The sequence below is a fragment of the Jaculus jaculus genome, chromosome 2, assembly GCF_020740685.1.
Source record: "Jaculus jaculus isolate mJacJac1 chromosome 2, mJacJac1.mat.Y.cur, whole genome shotgun sequence".
Lineage (NCBI taxonomy): Eukaryota > Metazoa > Chordata > Mammalia > Rodentia > Dipodidae > Jaculus > Jaculus jaculus.
The window spans coordinates 117,988,054-118,009,399 of NC_059103.1; the positions used below are offsets into that span (position 1 = coordinate 117,988,054).

Here is a 21,346-nt window from a genome sequence, read left to right on the forward strand (position 1 = left end):
TCTGCCTCCCGAGTGCTGGGATTAAAGGCGTGCACCACCATGCCTGGCTCTAAAATGAAAATTCTTTTTTTTTAAAAAAAAAAATTATTTATTTATTTATTTGAGAGCGACAGACTCAGAGAGAAAGACAGATAGAGGGAGAGAGAGAATGGGCGCGCCAGGGCTTCCAGCCTCTGCAAACGAACTCCAGACGCGTGCGCCCCCTTGTGCATCTGGCTAACGTGGGACCTGGGGAACCGAGCCTCGAACCTGGGGTCCTTAGGCTTCACAGGCCAGCGCTTAACCGCTAAGCCATCTCTCCAGCCCTAAAATGAAAATTCTTAAAGGAACTTAATATAATTTTAAAAATACACTGCAGAAAAATATCTTTTACTGGAAATTTCATATATCAAAATTTTGAGTGATAGAAAATTGCTTCTAAATTTATTCCTCTGAAGGCACAAACTAATTTTTTCTTTTATACTTGCTGGCATTTAAAAATTTTTTTTGTTCATTTGTATTTATTCATTTATTTGAGAGCGACAGACACAGAGAGAAAGACAGATAGAGGGAGAGAGAGAGAATGGGTGCGCCAGGGCTTCCAGCTACTGCAAACAAACTCCAGACGCGAGCGCCCCCTTGTGCATCTGGTTAACATGGGTCCTGGGGAATTGAGCCTCAAACCGGGTCCTTAGGCTTCAGAGGCAAGCACTTAACCGCTAAGCCATCTCTTCTGCCCTTGCTGGCATTCTAAAAGCTAGTAGTACAAAGTATGCTTCTCTTTGTTCTGGTAAGTGCATTTTCATGAACTACCCAGATTCTTTTTTTTTTTTTTTTTTAATGTTTTTGTTTATTTGTATCTATTTGAGAGTGACAGACAGAGAGAAGGGAGAGAGAAAGAGAGAGAGAGAATTGGCGTACCAGGCCCTCCATCCACTGCAAACGAACTCCAGATGTGTGTGCTCCCTTGTGCATCTGGCTAACCTGGGTCCTGGAGAATTGAGCCTCGAACCAGGGTCCTTAGGCTTCACAGGCAAGTGTTTAACCACTAAGCCATCTCTCCAGACCCTACCCAGATTCTTACATGTGCATTGAGAATAAAGTACAAAAGCTTTTAAATATCTGCTAGATAACTTATCTTACTATAGCAGGCAATGCTAAAATACTTTTTTAAGTTTTAAAGCAGTATATTTCCCCCTTCAATATTTTCTGAGAGATTATTAGTAAGATTTTGTGATGAAAAATATTATTTTGCATGAAATTTCAATATTATCTTAAATAAATGATCATAAACTCAATTATTTATGGAAATATTAATGACACCATTATATTAAAATGTAACATATACTACAATAAATATATAACAAACTCAAGCATATTTTAGCCAGTCTTTGGGATAAAATGATCTAAAAATTATTCTATGTAGCCATCCCACTTTTCAGCTGAACACTACCAGTAAAAGATTTTGCAGTTGGGAAACTGAAATTTTTATTTATTAATTTTTTTAGTTGGCATACAGAGAATTAAGTATCTTTCATTCTGACACTTTCTTGCTTTTGTTGATTCGTGTCCCTAATGATGTAATTCTTCATATACTTTAATTGTACTGGTGGTGTACACTGGATTGCTGAGTCCAGGTTAAATAGCAAAACTAGGAAGATTGTCTTGCCTTCCATAGTGTGTTAGAACCAGTCAGCATTCAATAAAAACTAAATAAAAGAACTGCAATAAATGAAAGCACTTCTTCTCAGGACAGATTTTTGTGCTTCTGCTTCCCACTACAGCTATCTTCTTCATCTTAATATTGATACTAAAGTACTGAAACTAATGAATTTAGCTTTAACTTTATCTAAGATGTGTATGTTGAGTTCTTTGGTTATGATCAGAAATCTATCCAACTATCTATCTATGTATCTATGAAGAAGAAACTTGGTATTCATAGATCATAATATGGTGGATATTCTTTGACCTCTGTGAGGACATTTTCAGGCATCAATTTATCCTGAAGTGCCAGACATGGTGGTGTGATATTGATCTGTGTTTTAAGTTACCTTCCTATAGAATAGCACCATAACTTCATAAAGAAATCCTGGACTTAATTTTCAATGCAAATGTTGCCTCAAAGTGTTCTGAAATACATTATTCATTATTAATCATTCAGGGAAATCTACTGTGTTTTGTGAAGTGGGGAAGTCTTTGATTTCATTGTATGTTACATGTTCAGTCTTAATGCATTTGCACTAGTTGTATTGTGATCTTCTCTGTCTTTCCATAAAATAAGCATTTCCAAACTTGCTAACCTGCCATCCCATGTGCTGCACATGTTAGACATTAACTAATGTGATCTTTCTTCAAGAATCTCTTACATGTGACACATTTAGGACAAAACGCTTGTGAGGATCTTGATTCTGAAAGCCACAATTATAGGTTAGAACCCATTCTCCCTTTTTATTTGTGGATCAGTTTTAATGTGGTCACGCTACATAGTCACATGATTTACAATCAGACGAACTAACCACCAACTTATGCCTCACATAAGCATTATAAATTCATGTGCATACCTTCCAGATGCAGGGAAAATGGAGAGACAGTTTCATAATGGATTATTCAGAGTATTTTGCATGGGGTAAAACCAATCCCAAGCAAAAGCAGCTTTTACATATGGCATCCATAGCTGTACTGTGATTTTATCCAAATCTTTAGATGAAGCTAAGATGTCCTTGACAAAGATTTTTTTTTTTTTTTTAAGACTAACATGCTATTTATAGCTAGGGCTGTCAAATTTAGAGTAAACCTTTTGCCTCTAACCACATTTGCTGCAGAATTCTTCTCACTAATTGCAGGCTACTCCTACTTTGCATGGAGACAGCTGTGCTGTGGCCCCCTATAATTATACAGGAAGAGATCACTCATGATTTACTTGATAGTGTATTATAGCTAAGTCCTTTGGGTGGGAACAGAAAAAATTGAATTTTTTACATCTAAGATACAAATAGTGAAGCTTTAAAGATGTAAAATTATCCACAGCATAACAATGCACATGTTCAATGCCAATGTAGAATATTCTTTCCCTTAAATTCTGAAACAAAAGAGAGAAACACCAGGAAGGTTCTCTATACAGGATGGATTAATGCTTCAGGCATTTTTGAAATGAATCACAATCACCACTACTCTAGCACAAGCCCTTATCTCCAAATGATTTGTTGTGAAACTTCTTGGTGGGAAAGCCTCCTGAAAGACCAAAACATGATCTTCATCCTCCATTATGTCTATGTTCAGTATCCTCAGCGTCTGTCTCTTTCACCCTGGTACTTATTGCCAGGCTCACCATGGAAGCAGCACTCTTGCTTGGTTTCCCAATCGTCTGTTAACATATCACATCATAACCTTGGGTTGAATGGTGTGGGGAACTTTATTAAGAGCCAATTATTAAGAGTGTATTCTCCTCCTAATATTTATTCGTTGTTTTGCACCGCATTTGGGTCACTGAATTTTTGATCAGTAAATAAATGTTCTAGTCACTTTCTGGCCTTATTTCTGCTTTTTTTTCTTTGTGATAAGGAAATATAATCTAAAATGTATAGGGTATAGCATAGTGCAATATTTGTTAATCATTTCACACCTGGAAAATATATGTTTTAATTTTGAATCTAAAGTAAGCCTAAAAATAAAATGCAGTGGTTTTTTCATCATGGTTCAGGAGATTGCTGGACATTTAAAACATTATATCATTAAAATATGATTATATCATTAAAATGATAAAATATATTTAAAGTGTCTTTATTTGAAATGTTTACCTTTATCTGTATGAAAAACAGTGTCAAAGTGAATTTTATTTATTTCCCTCTTCTTCCAAATGCTTTTCTTTCCTAAGTCTATATTTTTAAGGGAAATGGTAGTTGATTTCAGATGCCATACCCTATTGTTGCAGATAGATAATATGCTTGCAAGGGAAGAGACATGTCTCAGAGGTTTGAAGTGCTCCCCAAGGCTACAAGCCTCTGTCTTTCAGTGGACACTCTTGGGATGTCATGAATGTGTCTTATTTTCAAAGCTTACTTAATATAATTTGGTTCCTATTCTTTCAATTATTAACAGGAAAAGTAGCATCTTCAGACAGTTAACAATTGACAAAGTACATCTTAAGACTGAACTGGGATTTTCTGCCATCAGACAGAATTTAGATTTTCTCCTTTTCTTATAATCTTCAACCAACCCAGATACTGCCACATTGCATTATTCTCCACTTCCTTAAAGAAGGATGCCATTTCCACAGTGATGTCTGACACTTTCTGGTTGATCCATTAAACCCCAGCTTGTCATTAAGCATACATCTTAAGTAAATCTCTGTGTTTCCATTGTGCCTTTGTTGTGTCTTTATTATCTCTTCATTAATGGTCCACTGGCATTGAAAGTATGAAATCCACAGGACAAGGATTTTCGCTGTCTTCATGGGTCATATATCTATAGTGATGCCAGCTCTAGAGGGGTGAATTTCACTTTGTAAGTTTAATAATTACATGGGGAGGCAATTTACATTATGTATTGCTTCTGTGCTTGACTGTCAAACTCCTTAAGGACAGCTAGATGACTATAGTTCCTAGCATATGATTTGTCACAGAGTAGGTGCTCACTAAATATATACTAGATTAATATTTAGTAACATGAATTTAGAAAGCAAGTTAAGTATATTTTCTGATACTGGAAATTTAAACATCATTGACTGGAGAGATAGCTCAGAAGTTAAGAGCATTTCCTGTGCAAGTGTGAGGGCCTAAAGAGGCCTGAGAGAATTCTCAAATTAGATACCCAGAACCCACATAAACAGCAGATCATAACCACACATGTCTGTCACCCTAGTCTTGTGGGGACCAAAGGCCCAAGAATCAGTAGAACACTCTCTATCTCTCTCTCTCTCACACACACACACACCCACACACAAAATGGCAAGTTCCATGATCAGTAAGAAACTGATCAATAAGAAAGGGAATGATGAGTGATGGAGTGGGATATGTGATGTTTTGTTTCTATCACTATAGGCAAGTGATCCTACTTGCAAGTGCATGGGCACCTATGTGTGCACCACACACACACACACACAAAACCAAAAAATAAAATATAATAAATAGCCACATATAAGCATGTTCATCATTTGTTGGCATACAGAATGGCTTCAATAATCTAAGTTCAGACAGAAAACCAAATAGTATGTATGAGTCCCCCGAATGCATGCATCACTTTGTGCATCTAGCTTCATGTGGGTACTGGGGAATTGAACCCAGGTCAGCAGGCTTTGAAAGCAAACCCCTTTACCCACTGAGAAATATCCACAGCTCAATTTTTTTTTAATTTTTTATTTATTTATTTGAGAGCAACAGACACACAGAGAAAGACAGATAAAGGGAGAGAGAGAGAACAGGCACACCAGGGCTTCCAGCCTCTGCAAACGAACTCCAGACGCATGCGCCCCCTTGTGCATCTGGCTAACGTGGGACCTGGGGAACCAAGCCTCGAACCGGGGTCCTTAGGCTTCACAGGCAAGCACTTAACCGCTAAGCCATCTCTCCAGCCCCACAGCTCAATTTTTAAAGATACCCTTACTGTCAAATTTCTTATTATTTTAAATTACCAATTATCATAATTCTTCCATAATATAGGTGGACATTCCAAACACATTGCTACTTTATTTGCAAAGTACATATTCACTAACTTAGAATCATCTTTGTAATTTAAATCTTTAGTGACAAAATACAGTATCTTCAGGTTTTCACCTAAAGTTAATGAGAGAAGTCCACATGATAGAATTATGGGATTCATACAAGTTAAAGATGCAAGGGCCATAATATAAAACTGTACCTTCTCACATGTTGGTTTCCAATTATACACTTTGTCTAAACTATTAAATTTATTATGATGTGCACTAAATGTTTATACTACAAAGTGGCCAAAAGAGATGATGTCATTTCTTCCCATGGCCCTTAGTGATAAAAAAGAAAAAAAAAAAATGAAATGAAGGCATGGTGGGGCTCCTTTCAAAGACTGATATTTTACCCAGAACTTCTTTTTTTAATTTTTTTAAAAAAATTTTGTTCACTTTTATTTATTTACTTGAGAGTGACAGAGAGAGAGAGAAAGACAGATAGAGGGAGAGAGAGAGAATGGGCGCGCCAGGGCTTCCAGCCACTGCAAACGAACTCCAGATGCGTGCGTCCCCTTGTGCATCTGGCTAATGTCAGTCCTGGGGAATCGAGCCTCGAACCAGGGTCCTTAGGCTTCAAAGGCAAGTGCTTAATCACTAAGCCATATCTCTAGCCCTTCCCAGAAGTTTCTTTATCTACACACTTGGGATTTCAAATATCAGGCTGCTTTGGATGGCAGAAAGAGTGTAGTGTAACTAGGAGCTTCTGAGGTGGTGGAGGGAATTCCAGATGTACCCCAGGTGGTCACCGATGAGCCAGCATGATGGCAGCTAATGGTGAGACTATATTGAAGCTTGTATGTGAGAACCCATAATTCCATTATTAAGATGACATAAGATAGAATAAGAATAAGAAGGCCAATATACACAAAGTATAATCACTTATCCTACAACTCATAGCATTAACCCACTTCTAAAAACATATATTGAATATGGCCAGGTCTCATGAATATTCTTGAATAAGCCTCTGTCACAGCTTTGAAAATGTATTTAGCATTAATCATTACCCCTTTTTTCTATCTCTAAAATCCAGCATTTATTCTTCTTTTTAAACAAGCAAGGTATTTGAGATAGGAATGTTTTCAAACAAAATGATGACTAGAATAGCCATATTTAGACAAACTTTAGAGTAATTTATTCTGAAGGTTTAAACCATGGTTTAAAAAAAATACCGTGTTTTGTTCTTTATGCTAATTTGTGACTTCCTGCTTCAGCAAAACATGACTTTAAAGAGACAAAAATCATATTTCTCTAACATCAAAAAGTGCTTGCAAAATATTGTTGCCCTGAATTAGTTGAAAATGAATAAAAGACATAAGGATTATATTTCTACTGAACATCACAGGAGCTTGACTATGAGAAAACAAAAAAATATGCTTTAGGCAAAATGAGCTTGAAATTTTACTTAACCCATTCTTGTGAAATCAAGACACACCTCTTTTTGCTAGAACTTTGTTAGTGGCTGTCATTTTTTGCTTTCCTTAGCCCTTCCTTTCATTTGATGATATAACAATGTTGAACTTGAGGAAAATCTACAAGCAATGTAATTGATTCACTTGGCATAATTTCTTTTGCTAATCATGAATACAAGGAAGCAAGATATTCTGGCTTAACATTTCATAAAACTTACTTGGAAAACATGTAGCATGCATTTCTTATCTCTTTTTATGTGTATGAATTTAGTTAGTAGTCAATCAAATTATCAATAATTTTCATCATATTGAGTGATATTTTCCTAATTACTTTAATTTGGTTTTATAGAAGATATTTGTAAAGCAAAATGACAGAAAAAATAACCATTTTAATGATAAAATTAATATATTATTATGCTATGTTACTCATAGGTCTATAATACTTTTGTAATGATGCTCCCTTGAAATTGTCCTTCTCTTTCTCCCTTTCTGCTTCTTTCTATTCCTTCCTGTGGCTGTAGAGAATCTTCTAAATTTTGACACACAGATGCTAGATGGCCTTTGGAACACACCTCCTTAGTAACTAAGTCCCCTGAAGTCTTTTGCAGTGTTCTTAGAGGAGGATACACCCTTGCTGATGGAATCCCCACCCAATCTACAGCCTCAGTGCCTCCTCCTTGCTTTATAAAAGTCACCATACAGGGCTGTAGAGATGGCTTAGCAGTTAAACACTTGCCTGTGAAGCCTAAGGACTCTGGTTCAAGGCTCGATTTCCCAGGATCCATGTTAGCCAGATGCACAAGGGGGCGCTCGCATCTGGAGTTCGTTTGCAGTGGCTGGAAGCCCTAGCGTGCCCATTCTCCCTCTCTCTCTCTTTCTCCTTCCCTCTCCCTCTCTATCTGTCATTCTCAAAAAAATAAGTAAAAATAAACAAAATAAATAAATAAATAAAATGTCACCATACCCCTAAACCTGAGAAGACAGAACTTTGAGGACCTACCTTCTCTGTCTTCAAAGATGGCCTTGAATAAGCTGACTCCTTTCTAACCAAATCTTGTCTTCCAAATATTAATACCATATTGATGTGTAGCCAGGGCATTTGACTCCAGTCCCAATTTCAGGCTTTCTTTCTAGGGCGGATATCCTACTGCAGGTAACAAGCCACCAATATTAAAATTTTACATTCTGATTATTCATTTAACATTGTGAAAATAAATTTGCAACCTCAAGATTCTTTCTTGTTATTGAACAAGTAATATAGGTTCATCAATTAACTGTCAGAAAATAAATTGGATATTAGGGTTCTACTTTCATATAAGCAATATGGAAGGACTAAACTCAGAATATGTATTTAATGATCTACTAAAAATCTACATAACTTGTATGATCAATTTTCAGTTAGACTTAAGAATTGTATATGACTATGTTGAATTCCACAAACTGGTTTGTGGAAGAGAAAAGCAAAAACAAACAAAAACTTTTCTGAAAACAAAATAAAACATTTCCAGGCACAGGCTTCATTATTACAGAAGTATAATGAAAACATTCCAGGTATAGATAATATGTATACTAATACTCTCTGAGCCCATTACTACTACAAAAATAACATTTAACTGAGGCAAGCATAAAATGTGCAATCATAATGACAACATCAAAAATCAGCACTGTTCTTACTCATTGTTTTGTGTTCTAGTTCATTTCTTCTAATGTTGTTTGAATTCTTTACTGTCTCTAGTAGATGTGTTTTTTTTTCTCATTTATACAAGTCTATAACTCATGGTTTCATTTACTTCAAAAATGTAATAAATCCTATTATAAATCACCCAGAAATCCCAATGCACTTATTAGACCAAATTGTCACTGACATAATTTTACTTCAAGGATTTGCCCCACTTCTGCAAAGGCATTACTAAACAAGTTCAAGGAAAGAGAGATCATAGTCTTAAATAATGTTATTAAAGCTCTTATCCAGTGCTTTTAAGGAACTGGGTTTAAACAGTTATAGTTTAGTTAAATTCTAGTCTTAACATTTCAAGTAGCTGCTAGTGACTGCCCTATCAGAAAGTTACTACTATTGGATAGTAACTTCATGTCATATATACAAAATCACATATAGTATATGGTCATACTATATAAATTTTAGATACAGTTTATTGTGACATCAAGTCACATTTTAACTGGCTGCTTATGTCTTTTGTTGGTGGCTAATGGCTCTTTTGTATTTCTGCAACCACATATCACCATTCTTTTCTGTGCTTTTGTGATGATGCCTGAGCCACTACAACTTCATGCAGTTCAATCATGTGTTTGCATTCTGAGGGACTAGGGCCCAACTTTCTGTCTAAACATTTTCCTTTTTCTTTCTCTCACCACCTACCATTATTCCTCTGTTTGTCTATTTATTTCTTTATTCAGAGATAGATTTTTTTTTTTTTTGTGTGTGTGTGTGTGTGTGTGTGTGTGTGTGTGTGTGTATGTGTTCAAGGCAGACCTCAAACTTGCAATCCTCATATCTCACGTCTCACCTTTGAAATGATGAAGTTATGGGCTAGTGATACTATGCTGGGCTGAGGTTTTATATTTTCTGAATTTTTTTTTTTAATTGAGGTAGGGATTCATTTTAGTACAGGCTGACCTGGAATTCATTATGTAGTCCAGGGTGGCCTCGAACTCACAGTGATCCTCCTACCTCGGCCTCCCGAGTGCTGGGTTTAAAGGTGTGTGCCACCTTGCCCAGCTAACTTTCTGTATTTTTAATGCCACTAGATACTTGAGACTTTAACTCATTGGACTTTCTCCCCAAACTTGTGTGCTTTGAAAGTGAGTTTGCAAAGCTGTATAAGACACCTGCTATATTTACTCCCTCTTCACCCATGAAAAGTTTATTCTTGGAGTTCAATGCCAGGTTACAGATATATAAGAAGACATGGTCTCTATCTGACTAACTGAATTAATGACCTGGAATGTGCTGCTTCCCAGTAGTCACTATAATTGCTCATATTTATTAAAGGCCTCTTACATACAAAAACTATACAATATATTTTATGTAGATTATCTCATCTAGTGATCCTTGGCACTCAATTTAAATTTTTACTTTTGTGAAACAACAGATTTATTAAGTAACATGTTTCCCCTCAAGAATAAAAAATGAAATCTGTGGCAAGTTAGAACAGCCAACTTAAAATTAGCTTCATGCTCATTTGAAAGCAGTTAGTATAGTCAATAAAACTCAAGTTTTCCCCCTGAGGAGTAGATAAAAGAGTATGTTAGATATAACATGATTGGAAAATAGCCATCTCAGTTATATAGACCATGTGTTTATACATATTGAAAATTTAATGTCCTCATTAGAATTCTAAAATGGAAACTATTTTTGCTATTTAGGATTTTGAGTGAAATCTTTGTAAGTCCATCATCATATAAGTGCTCTTTATTTACATATAAGCTATGGCACAATGACCAAATAAATCTCAACTTTCTATGATTATCATACTTATGGTGGTTTGTCTGGGCTCAGGCTCCTATGATAAAGTACCATAAATTAGGTGGTTTATATTAAACTTTTTCCTCACCCAGTTCTTAAGGTCACCTTAAATTATGTGACCAAGAATTAAATGTCATGTATCTTAAGAGAGTGTTAGCTGAAACAGAGTCACTTCTAGATTTACAGTCAGAATTTTTCCGCAGTCTACATTCTAGGGATTATTTTTTCTTGGGAAAATCTCTATTGTTTTGCACTTCTATTTATCTCAAAAGCAGTGAGAAAAAGAAACCATCTGTACAATAAATATGTCAAAGTACTCAAACCATGAATAGCACAGGTCGTTATTGTTTTGTTTTCCTAGTTATAGATGGTGAAATGAACTGAGCATCTATTTATCTAGGTGGATTTGGGGGATAAAATAATTTATCATGTTAAAAGTCAGTCACTAATAATTCCATATCAAGTAACTTTATATCAGTATAAAGTTTTGCTCAAATTAATGAAGATTTCTACAGCTTAAGTAGACTTGGTTATGTTCTAAATGTAAGAAATTATTATTTCTAAAACTTCATGCTACACTCCTTTAAAACCATCAGCTAAATACTATTGTTTTCTTCTTGGAGTTAAAATCAGTTCAGTAAGGAATCACATGTTCACAAAGGCATACTCAGCCTTCTGGACTATTGTGGTACTAACAGCCACAATGGTGTCCTGAAGGTGTGACTGTGACATGTGTGTGCACACAATTCCTGTTAATTGCTGGTCAGAGAGCAGCCGACTCCATTGTGATACAGGTAATAGCTATTCATCTATGTGTTCTAGAATTTTGGGCTTTTTTGAAATAACCAAAATCCCCCAGTATTTTAGTTTGTCCATATGTATAAATCTCCAGATGGAAAAATAACCTCATCCTATGTGTTAAATCATTGTTCAAGAGCTGTAGTTTAGCAGCCCTCAAGTGACTTGGCAGGGTTCTGAGGAGGGCAGATATAGGAGATGGAGAAAGTATTAAATGTTTATGTTAGGCCAACCACACTTAATTTAAAGGCTTACCCATTCCAATGAAAACCAAATCTTTGAGAATCCAAGAACATATTGTCTAGCCCTAAACCACTTTTCAATAAACAAGGACTGTCTAGCTACCACCGAAAATTGTGTTTTAGAAGCCTGCTATGCATCCTCTAGTTCTCTTCTATCTAATGGCTTTTCTCTTCCTTCTGGTTTCCCTTCTCTTCTTCTACTATATAGACTGGCCAATATGAGCTATACATTTAATATGGTTAGAAAAGAGAAAGTATGAGATGAGGGAGGGAAGAAAGAGAGTAAGGAGGAAAGGAGGGAAAGAGATATTTCAAACAAACTTTCACTAAGTACTTGAGATTCAGTAGTCAATGAGCCATCACACAACTGCCACTATACACTCCTGTGTGTGTGTGTGTGTGTGTGTGTGTGTGTGCACATTCAATCCAAATATATATTTACATAAGATAGTTCAATGTTTGTAAATTAATCTCTTCCAAATAACCAAATGTCATGAGAAATTTTTCTGCTTTTTACATCTTTATTCTTAAATTTTAAATAAAAAAAATTGGGAAAACTATTTTTATTTTCTCTCTCCTTTCTCTCTCTCTCTCTCTCTCTCACACACACACACACACACACACACACACACACACACACACACACAGAGAGAGAGAGAGAGAGAGAGAGAGAGAGAGAGAGAGAGAGAGAGAGAGAGAGAGAATTGGTAGGCCAGGGCCTCTAGCCACTGCAGTTGAACTCCAAACACATGTGTCACCTTATGTGCATGTGTTACTTTGTGTGCCTGGCATACCTAGATTCTGGAGAGTTGAACCTGGGTCTTTAAGCTTTGCAGGCAAGTGCCTTTACCACTAAGTCATCTCTCCAGCCTAAGAACTACTTCTTAATTCCTTACATAGTGATGAGGAAACTACAAGTGAAATTAGTTATACAAATTATAAAATATTTAGTTGAGTTAACTTTTGGTACAGTTAGACTTGTTTCTCAATAGCTGTGAAGCTTAAGGTTTTATTTTTCAATCTAACTGTTTATGGATTGTCAAGAAATGTGCTCAGGTGCCAACATTGTACATGAAGACAAATAAAGCTAGGTGATTTGCCTTCAAAGCATTCACAATTGAGTTGGAAAATCTCTTCCTTGTGTCACTTTCTACATTTAATTAAAATCAACAACATGGACTTCAAAGCATAACCCCCCAAATTAGCAGCATATTTAGGGATTTTAGAGGAATGAAAATGCTCAAGCCTCATCTCAGACCTTCTGAATTATAAATTCATGAATTGGGGGTTTGAGGAATTGGTATTTTAAGAAGCCTAGTAGTTTTGGTATAGAACAGAGACAGATATAGAGAGCCAGGGGGAGAGGAATTGATACTTGAGCTTTGTTGGGGTAGGTTTATATCTTTTTCTCAGATGGGAAGGGGCTGTGCTAGAAGCAGAGAGAAGAACATCATGTGTTTTGTGAATATTTGAGATGGATAATGAAACTAGGCTAGGGCTGAAATCATAAATATTTTAGATTTTGTTTCATAAAATGCCTAGTGTAGGGCTCTAATAAAGAACTGCAAATAGCTACGATGAAAATGGACTAAAATTGATGTTGTTTGGATTTTCTGTTAGCCTCATATCCTCGAGCATAGTTCCTTTAAGCTTTCTCAGGATTCTCTAAGGTGGTTGGAGGGAATACTTTGCTGGCCACAGATGGAGAGCAATCAGAGAATGAGAGGAGCAGAGAAAGCCTCATAATCAGCTGTGTCTGGAAAGCTCTGGAGCCCAGATGAACTGTAACAAATTTAACCAAAGGTGAATGAATTAGAGTTTAGAAAATGAAGAAGGACAAAAAGAATGAGAAAAAAATGATTTATGTTAGCTAAGATTCCACTTAAGTTTATTCAAAATAAAACATGTAAACATGCAACACAACATCAAAGGACAATTGAGATTACCCACAGTGCTATGCATGAGTCTCATAGAGGAACTACACGTATTCTGAGTCCCGGACCAGAAGACAAGTAAAAATCTAGGCTGCTTTTGATACTGATTTTCACCCATTTATTATTTCCTTTTGCTTACAGCATGCTGCTGTGGGTAAGTCCAGACATATTTTCTTCTAATCATCAGTGACAATCTCTGCATACCTCCTTTCTTCATAATATTGATCAAACGACAGAAGGATGAATTTCTGTGCACAAACGGTATAAATGTTTTGAAAAGTGAGGAATTCAATTTAAAGTAAATATTTAGCAGTGCTCCCCAGGGTATCTGGGCTGCTGAATGTGGCTGGCTTCAAGAATGGGTAGCACTGTAGCAACCAAAAAAATACTTTTGAACTCCAGGGCCTCTGGTGGCTGAGGCAGAGCTCGAACTTAACGTTCTCTCATTGTAAGCTCTAAAAAACATTATAGTGATTGTCTTGATAGGATTCCAGTAGAAAACAGCTGTCAAAATGTATCATATATTTGCAAACCTCCTACACAGCACAGTTTCTAAAATTGGTTGAGGTTTGTTTTTGTTTCATTTGACTTTGAAAAGGTTGTGGAAAGCATAATTCAGGTTTGGTCAAACTTTTATTAATGTCCACAGGAGAATTATTATCCACAATTAGAATTTAGTTTTAAAAGTAGTTCATATTTGAAAAGTAATAAAGTACATAGGTGGCAATTTATCTTTATAGCCTCATTAATCTGAATGTCAAACCCTGTTATGCTGCTGTGTGTACAGTGGTGCAGATCACTGCTTTTGATTCTATTGGGTCTGTTGTACCAGGTAATTTGGCCCATAGTGTTTTCATTGGTTTTAATAATTTCTCTCTCACTTCCTTTCCACACAAAACTACTACTTAATTATTACTAAGGCTATCTTTCTAAAACCATGGCATAAAAAAGTGTTAAGTACTACATTTCTTTCTATGGAAAATATAGCCCCCCAAACAGAGGGTCTATTTTTACTAGTTATGTATCTATCACAAGACTGTTAGAATCCAAAGTAACTAGTTTCCTGGTTAAGTGAGAGCCAAAGACAATAGCAATTCCAAATTGTAAAATTACTAGAAAATATGTGGAGGTATTTTCTGACATAAAAAAATAAACACCTCCTTTTCTCATTATTTTGTTCTGCTTGGTCCTGAGCATAGACTTTTTTTTGCCAGACTCAAGAAAAACTCAAAATACTATTTTGCTTCACTGCATTACTTTAGCTGTACTTTGCTGCAAGACATTCACCTATCTTGAGGAAACCAATTATAGATGCTTTCAGTTTAAAAAACAAACAAACAAAAAAATTATTAGCCTTTGTAGAAAAATCTTAAGCCTACTAATCACTGAGGAAAAATCCACTCATATTCTTCAACAAGCAAGAGTAAAATATGCTTTTTAACTACCAATATTCAAGTATTTTAATGATTCTTACTTTCTACATACCATATCTATTTCATTGTTTTTAAATATTTATTTATTTATTTATTAGAGAGAGAGAGAAAGAGAGATAATGGGAGTGCCAGGTCCTCTAGCCACTGTAAATGAACTCCAGATGAATGTGCCACCATGTGCATCTGGCTTACATGGGTTGTGGAGAATTGAACCTTGGTCCTTAGGCATCACAGGCATGTGCCTTAACCACTAAGCCATCTCTCTAGCCCATTTTTAAAATATTTATTTATTTGTTTATTTATTAGACAGAGAGGGAGAGAGAGAATAATAATTCATTGTTAAACAAATTTGTCTACATGAAAATTCATAACTTGCAATTTTCACAATTTTGTGGGAATAAATATTTGGGGATAATCAAATATGAACTCAGCAGGGAGTTGCCAAATGTGATTACAATGTGGATTTGAATGATAGCCCCCCAAATGGGAAGGAAATGATATTAAAGAACTCTAGATCTTATGGATAAGAAAACACTTCAGTTTAAGGGCAGAGGTGAATGGAATAGTCTCAATAAAATTGGATGTATAGAACACCAAATACAGACAGCCATGAAAGTATAACTACAGACTCTTCAAATAAGTGGTGATAGGAAAATTGGATTCTTACATGCAAAAAGAGGAAATAAGACCACTATCTCAAACTATACACAGAATTCTTCTTAAAATCGTTCACATATATGAAATAAATTTGTTGTACAAAGCATAGAGGAAAATCTCCTTTAGTTGGCCTAGTTTTTTTTTTGTGATATCATATCATATCTTCTGGATATCATATCAAAAGTTTGGGCTATAAAAGCAAAAATTAATTGACTACTTAAACTAAAGGATTTGGCATAGCAAAGGAAACACACACAAAAAAATGAAAGGCGTGGGAAAATTACCTGCAAACCATGTATTGGATAATGGTTAATATTTACAATTTATGTATAACCTAGACAGCACAAAAACAGAAAAAAGTGAGATGATGAATAACAGTTCAGAATACACATTTATCCAGACAAAACATAAAAATGGACACTTTGTATATGAAAAGGTTTTCATCATCACTAGATATCAGGTAAATGCAAGTTAAAGCCATGATGAGCTATGAGCTATTAGGATGGCTATTTTGAAAAAGACAAGATACAGTGTTGGTGAGAGATAAAAATAAAACTTTGTAAACTGTAAGTGAGCATTACAATTGGTATAGCCATTGTAGAAAGCCGCATGGAAACTCCTAAGGTTGTCAAGAATACAACTACTGGAAGATACAGAAGTCTATCTCTGGGTATAAACCCCAAGGAGAGGAAATCATCATTTTTTAAAGATGTCAGTGTTTCCATATTTATTGTAGAGTTAGTCACAATAACCAAGCTATGTTAGTCAGATGAGTGTCCCTCAATAGATGCATATATACATACATACATACATACAATTATTATTCAGTCCTTACATTATTCTGCACAGCAGTGACTGGAATGGAGTATGTAGTAAATGAGTAACTTTCCTATTTATGAAAACAGAAGAATTCAGCTTACATAGCAGTAAAGTCTAGAAAATAGAGAAAAGATTTAGTGCTCTCAAGGTTGTCTTACAAGATTGTTTAAGGTATTCCCAGTACAATGACACTCAGCAGAAGCACCAACAAAAACTAGGGTCAACATTGAGGACAGACAAGTTGCCTCCAGTCAAGGAATGGTGCTGCTTGTTCACACAAGACAGTGCTAGGGGATGGTGCCGTATTAGATACGCTCTTCTCTAAATTGATGTGAGAGACTCAGTGGACACAAGTCATTCCTAAATTACCTGTTGCATTACAGCCCCAAAGTCTTATTCTCCACAGTACAAATCAAAGAAGGAACTTTCAGGGGGAAAAAATCATCCTACATTATTACATGGAGATTAAAACTTTGGGAGCTAGAATTATCAAGTTTTGATTTTTACTGTCCTTGATAAAATTTGTAGGACTTACATATAATAAAGCCATTCCACAGTCATTTTTTTGCTGAAATGTAAGAAATGCTAATAGCTTAACCTAATTTTTTTTTCTATTTTGTAAATTTTGGACTTTTAAACATATAATTGTTTAATCATATAAAGGTAGATATACTGGTATAGTGAATTTCCTTAACTCATCAACAAACTTTAAAAAAATTATCAACATGGCCAAGTCTTGTTTTACCTATCCATCTGGTGCTGAATCCTATTTATACCACTCATAAATATATGCACATACTTATGACAGGTATCTAAGATGTAAAGGCACTTAAAAGTCAAATATAATTATCAAACTACAACTTTTTGCTTCATAATGCCTATTTTTGAGTTTGTCCATTGAATTACTAATACAAAGTTGTAATGTCACATTTGTTTCATATGCATTCCAAGTTAATTTCTCCTCCTCCTAATTGGAATGGATGTATCAGAGGCCATTATGGTGAGGACACCAACCAGCAGGAAGAGATGCTTAAGAAAGAGGAGTACTTAGTTTGGAGGAAAGCTTCAGACTTGTTCTAGATTTAATGTGGGTCACTAGACCCATTTTGTATCATTCAAGAGGGTTTGAGGAGCTAGAGAGGTAGAAATTTTGATTGCAATACTATTTTGTTCCTGAATTTTCAGTTATTTGAACTTTTATTTAAATATTAGCATACAAAGTATTTGGTTTCTATATGGCATTTTTTCAAATTAATTATTTTTTCCTTCCCCTAACTTCTCACCATCTCTTTCCCCACAAGTAGAATCTGCTACATCTGCAATGATTCTTCTGAAGTCAGGCAGTTTGAGAATTTGCTTAACATACAGAGCTTAACCTTTGCATATAACTCTAGAGCTATGCAATTTCTGAGAGTCTTTAGCAGACTGCTATAGAATCTACTCCTCAAGTAAGTAACCCACAAGAAATTGCAAGTTCTCTGGTACAAGAATATTCAATGATATCCTGGACAACTTCCATGATGTAACACCATAGAGAAATGGGAAAATGGGGTGGGAAATTTCTGTGATGATAAAAATCACTGGTGAAGCTGAGCGTGGTGGCACCTGTTATCTAAGCCCTTGGAAAGCTGAAGGAAAGGATTCAAGGCATTGCATTGCAAGGTGAGACCGTATGTTAAATACTCCCCCTCAAAAAAATCAATCCAAGTAACATAATATTAATAATTTTTAAAATAACAAGATTAACAAGAAATATTTGCACATACTCTCTTTTGGTCACCTATGTAAGTATTTGCTTATGTAATAACAAGTTGTAAAAGCCTCTTTTATCTTGAAGTATTTCATCCATTCCACTTTTTATCTGTGTTTTCTTTCTTTTTTTTTTTTTAGGTGGGGTCTCATTTTGCCTAGGAGAACTTGAAATTCACTCTGTACCTCTAGACTGGTCTTGAACTCACAGCAATCCTTCAGTAGGATCTCTCTCTCCTGAGTAGTGAGTTTGAAGGTCTGCATCACTATGCCTGGCACTATTTTACTTTTTAATTATTGTCTTCAATTATTGCTATGGTGTGACATTTGGCAACAAGGAATTTTGAACCTGATGGTAGTAATTTTCACTGGCAGGATGGTGTAGGGGCATAGTCATGCTTTACTCTACAAGACAATCTTTTGCACAAATGGTCAATATCCTTAGTTGGCATCAAGTTGTCATATTTATTGTGTTGACTCAGTTAGTTTCCAACTTGAAATTCAAATCACTTACTGGAATATTGCACTGTGTTAAAAATAATATCGAGGCAAACAAAGACGCATGCCTTTCTCACTTACACAGCCATCATGTTTGTGAATTCTCATCCCAGAAAAACATATTTTATTTGGATGGTCAGTTTTTCAAAAATATTCTCCAAAATTCTTACAAGCCTAAGATTTGAAACCTCTGTATGAACATATTTGGACTGACTTTTTTTTTTTAATTTTACTGTTCTTTTTAGTTTGCTATGAGTAGTCTAGAGGACTGTACTAATTTCACTCTTCAGGCCAATTATGACTCCAAATATACATCAACTAAACCAACCAGCAAAAATATTAATATATAAAGATAGAATAGGCCTACACAAGAACCAGTTAATATAATGGGTACACAAAAATAAATAGCCAACCTGCTATAGTTATGTTAAGTGATTTGTTTGTGAATGTTAAAGCAATGCATACTGGCTGGGGAAAACCTGGATATAAGAGCCTATGGACAAATAGATGACTTGGTAACTTTACTGTGCTCAGGTACTGTAATGGTGTCTTAATACTGTCTGGTCTTCTTTCATAGCTTACAAATATATCTCTACATTAGATATTTCTTTTAATTGGAAGCATGCTTATAGAGATTCACATGCTATAGCATATTTATATATTGATTTTCCAATAAGCATATCCCCTACATCATTACTCTTTGTAAACAATTTTTATACCACTGGTAAACATTATTTTTAAGTAAATGCTTTCAGAATTTATTCTATTATTAGAGGTATGATGGATAAATAGTCACATCCACAAGCATTTGAAATGGAGTCTCTGGATCAAGGCCTGTGCTGCTTCCTCAGTACATGTTGCCTGAGCACTGGCCCAGCTCCAATGCCATGCCCATGATGGTGAGGACTGGCTCCACAGCATTCATTTTGCCAACAGTATGATTAGCTGATTGTCACATTAACATATGAGATTATGTAATGGTCATCTTAATGTATGTCCACTGAGTTGAAGGTGGGTTTAATTTCTAATTTATTGTCCATGTCCTTTGTGAGTTAAGATCTCTGTATAAATCAAAGTACTTGTAAAAACCTATGTGCACATGTATGAATAAATATTTATATTAGGAAACAAAAGCATGAGTGAGAATAGGTCACTGGAGGAAGATTTGGTAAGGCACAAAGGTTGTTGAGTTTCTGTTTTTGTTTATTTATTTATTTATTTATTTAAGAGTGACAGACAAAGAGGTAGACGGAGACAGACAGAGAATGGGCACGCCAGGGCTTCCAGCCACTGCAAATGAACTCCAGATGCGTGTGCCCCCTTGTGCATCTGGCTAACGTGGGTCTTGGGGAATTGAGCCTTGAACCGTTGTCCTTAGGCTTCACAGGCAAGAGCTTAACCACTAAGCCATCTCTCCAGCCCGGTTGTTGAGTTTTAATGTGCTTCTGTTTAAGTGGATATTGTCTCTATTCTTTTAAACATAAAGTAACACTACTTTTCAGTAAAAAAAAATTATTTTGTAAAACTTTGATGACTCTAATGGTTATTTATATGACATGAAACATTACTTATCACTATGTAAAATCTTCAAACTATTATTAAGTAAACTCACAAACAGATTATTTCATGTAAGGCTTAAATTTAAATTTTAAGTGGTCTCTTGTTTTCATTGTTCTTATAAACTGGACATATTTTGACATTCTTTACCAGGGAAGCTTTTGAGTAATATGTAACCTACCCACTGTGAACAATTAGTAGTTTTTTAACTACTTCCACCATTTACAATGTTAATTGATTTTTCACCTTCAGATGCATTTCACATATAAATTTAAAATATTAACTTTCTTTGGGGCTGGAGGGATGGCTTAGTGGTTAAGGCACTTGCCTGCAAAGCCAAAGAACCCAGGCTCGATTCCGCAGGACCCACATAAGCCAGGTATACAAGGTAGCACATTCATCTGGAATTCATCTGCAGTGGCTAGAGGCATGCTCATTCTTTCTTGCTTTCTCTCTCCCTGCCTATTTCTTTATCTCTCTTTCAAATAAATAAATACAAATAAAATATTTAAAAAGTATTAACTTTCTTTGGAAGCAGTTAAACTAAGCCATTAGTAATTTACTGGGGCATTGAAATAATTTCAGCAATCTTAAGAGTGATGCTTAAGACTCTAATATTATGCAAACAAATTCTTTAACTATTTTTTAAATTTTTTATTCAATTTTTAGTTATTAATTTGAGAGAGACAGACAGAAAGAGAAATAGGTAGAGAGAAAGAGAGAGAGAGAGAATGGCGTGCCAGGGCCTCCAGCCACTGCAAACGAATTCCAGACATATGCGCCCCCTTGTGCATCTGGCTAACATGCGTTCTGGGGAATTGAGCCTTGAACCAGAGTCCTTAGGCTTCACAGAAAAGTGCTTAATCGCTAAGCCATCCCTTCAGCCCCAAATTCTTTAACTTTTGATCTAAATATTGCAAACATATCCTAAAAATTATTCAAATATACATTTAATTACAATTAAATGTTAACTGGATAAATAATATCTCAAATTTTCTTTTTAAATTATTTTAAATTGCTAATGGAACTGATTGGCTAAATTATCACCAAGAAAATTCTCCATTTCTTCATATTTATGGTGACAAT

General features: G+C 35.4%; 1 protein-coding gene across 2 annotated transcripts in view; it reads right to left on the reverse strand.

Annotated features, from left to right (window-relative positions):
• Positions 1-21,346, reverse strand: part of Cfap299 (cilia and flagella associated protein 299) — a 550,827-nt gene that overhangs the window by 129,006 nt on the left and 400,475 nt on the right. The gene's annotated exons all lie outside the window — the stretch shown is intronic.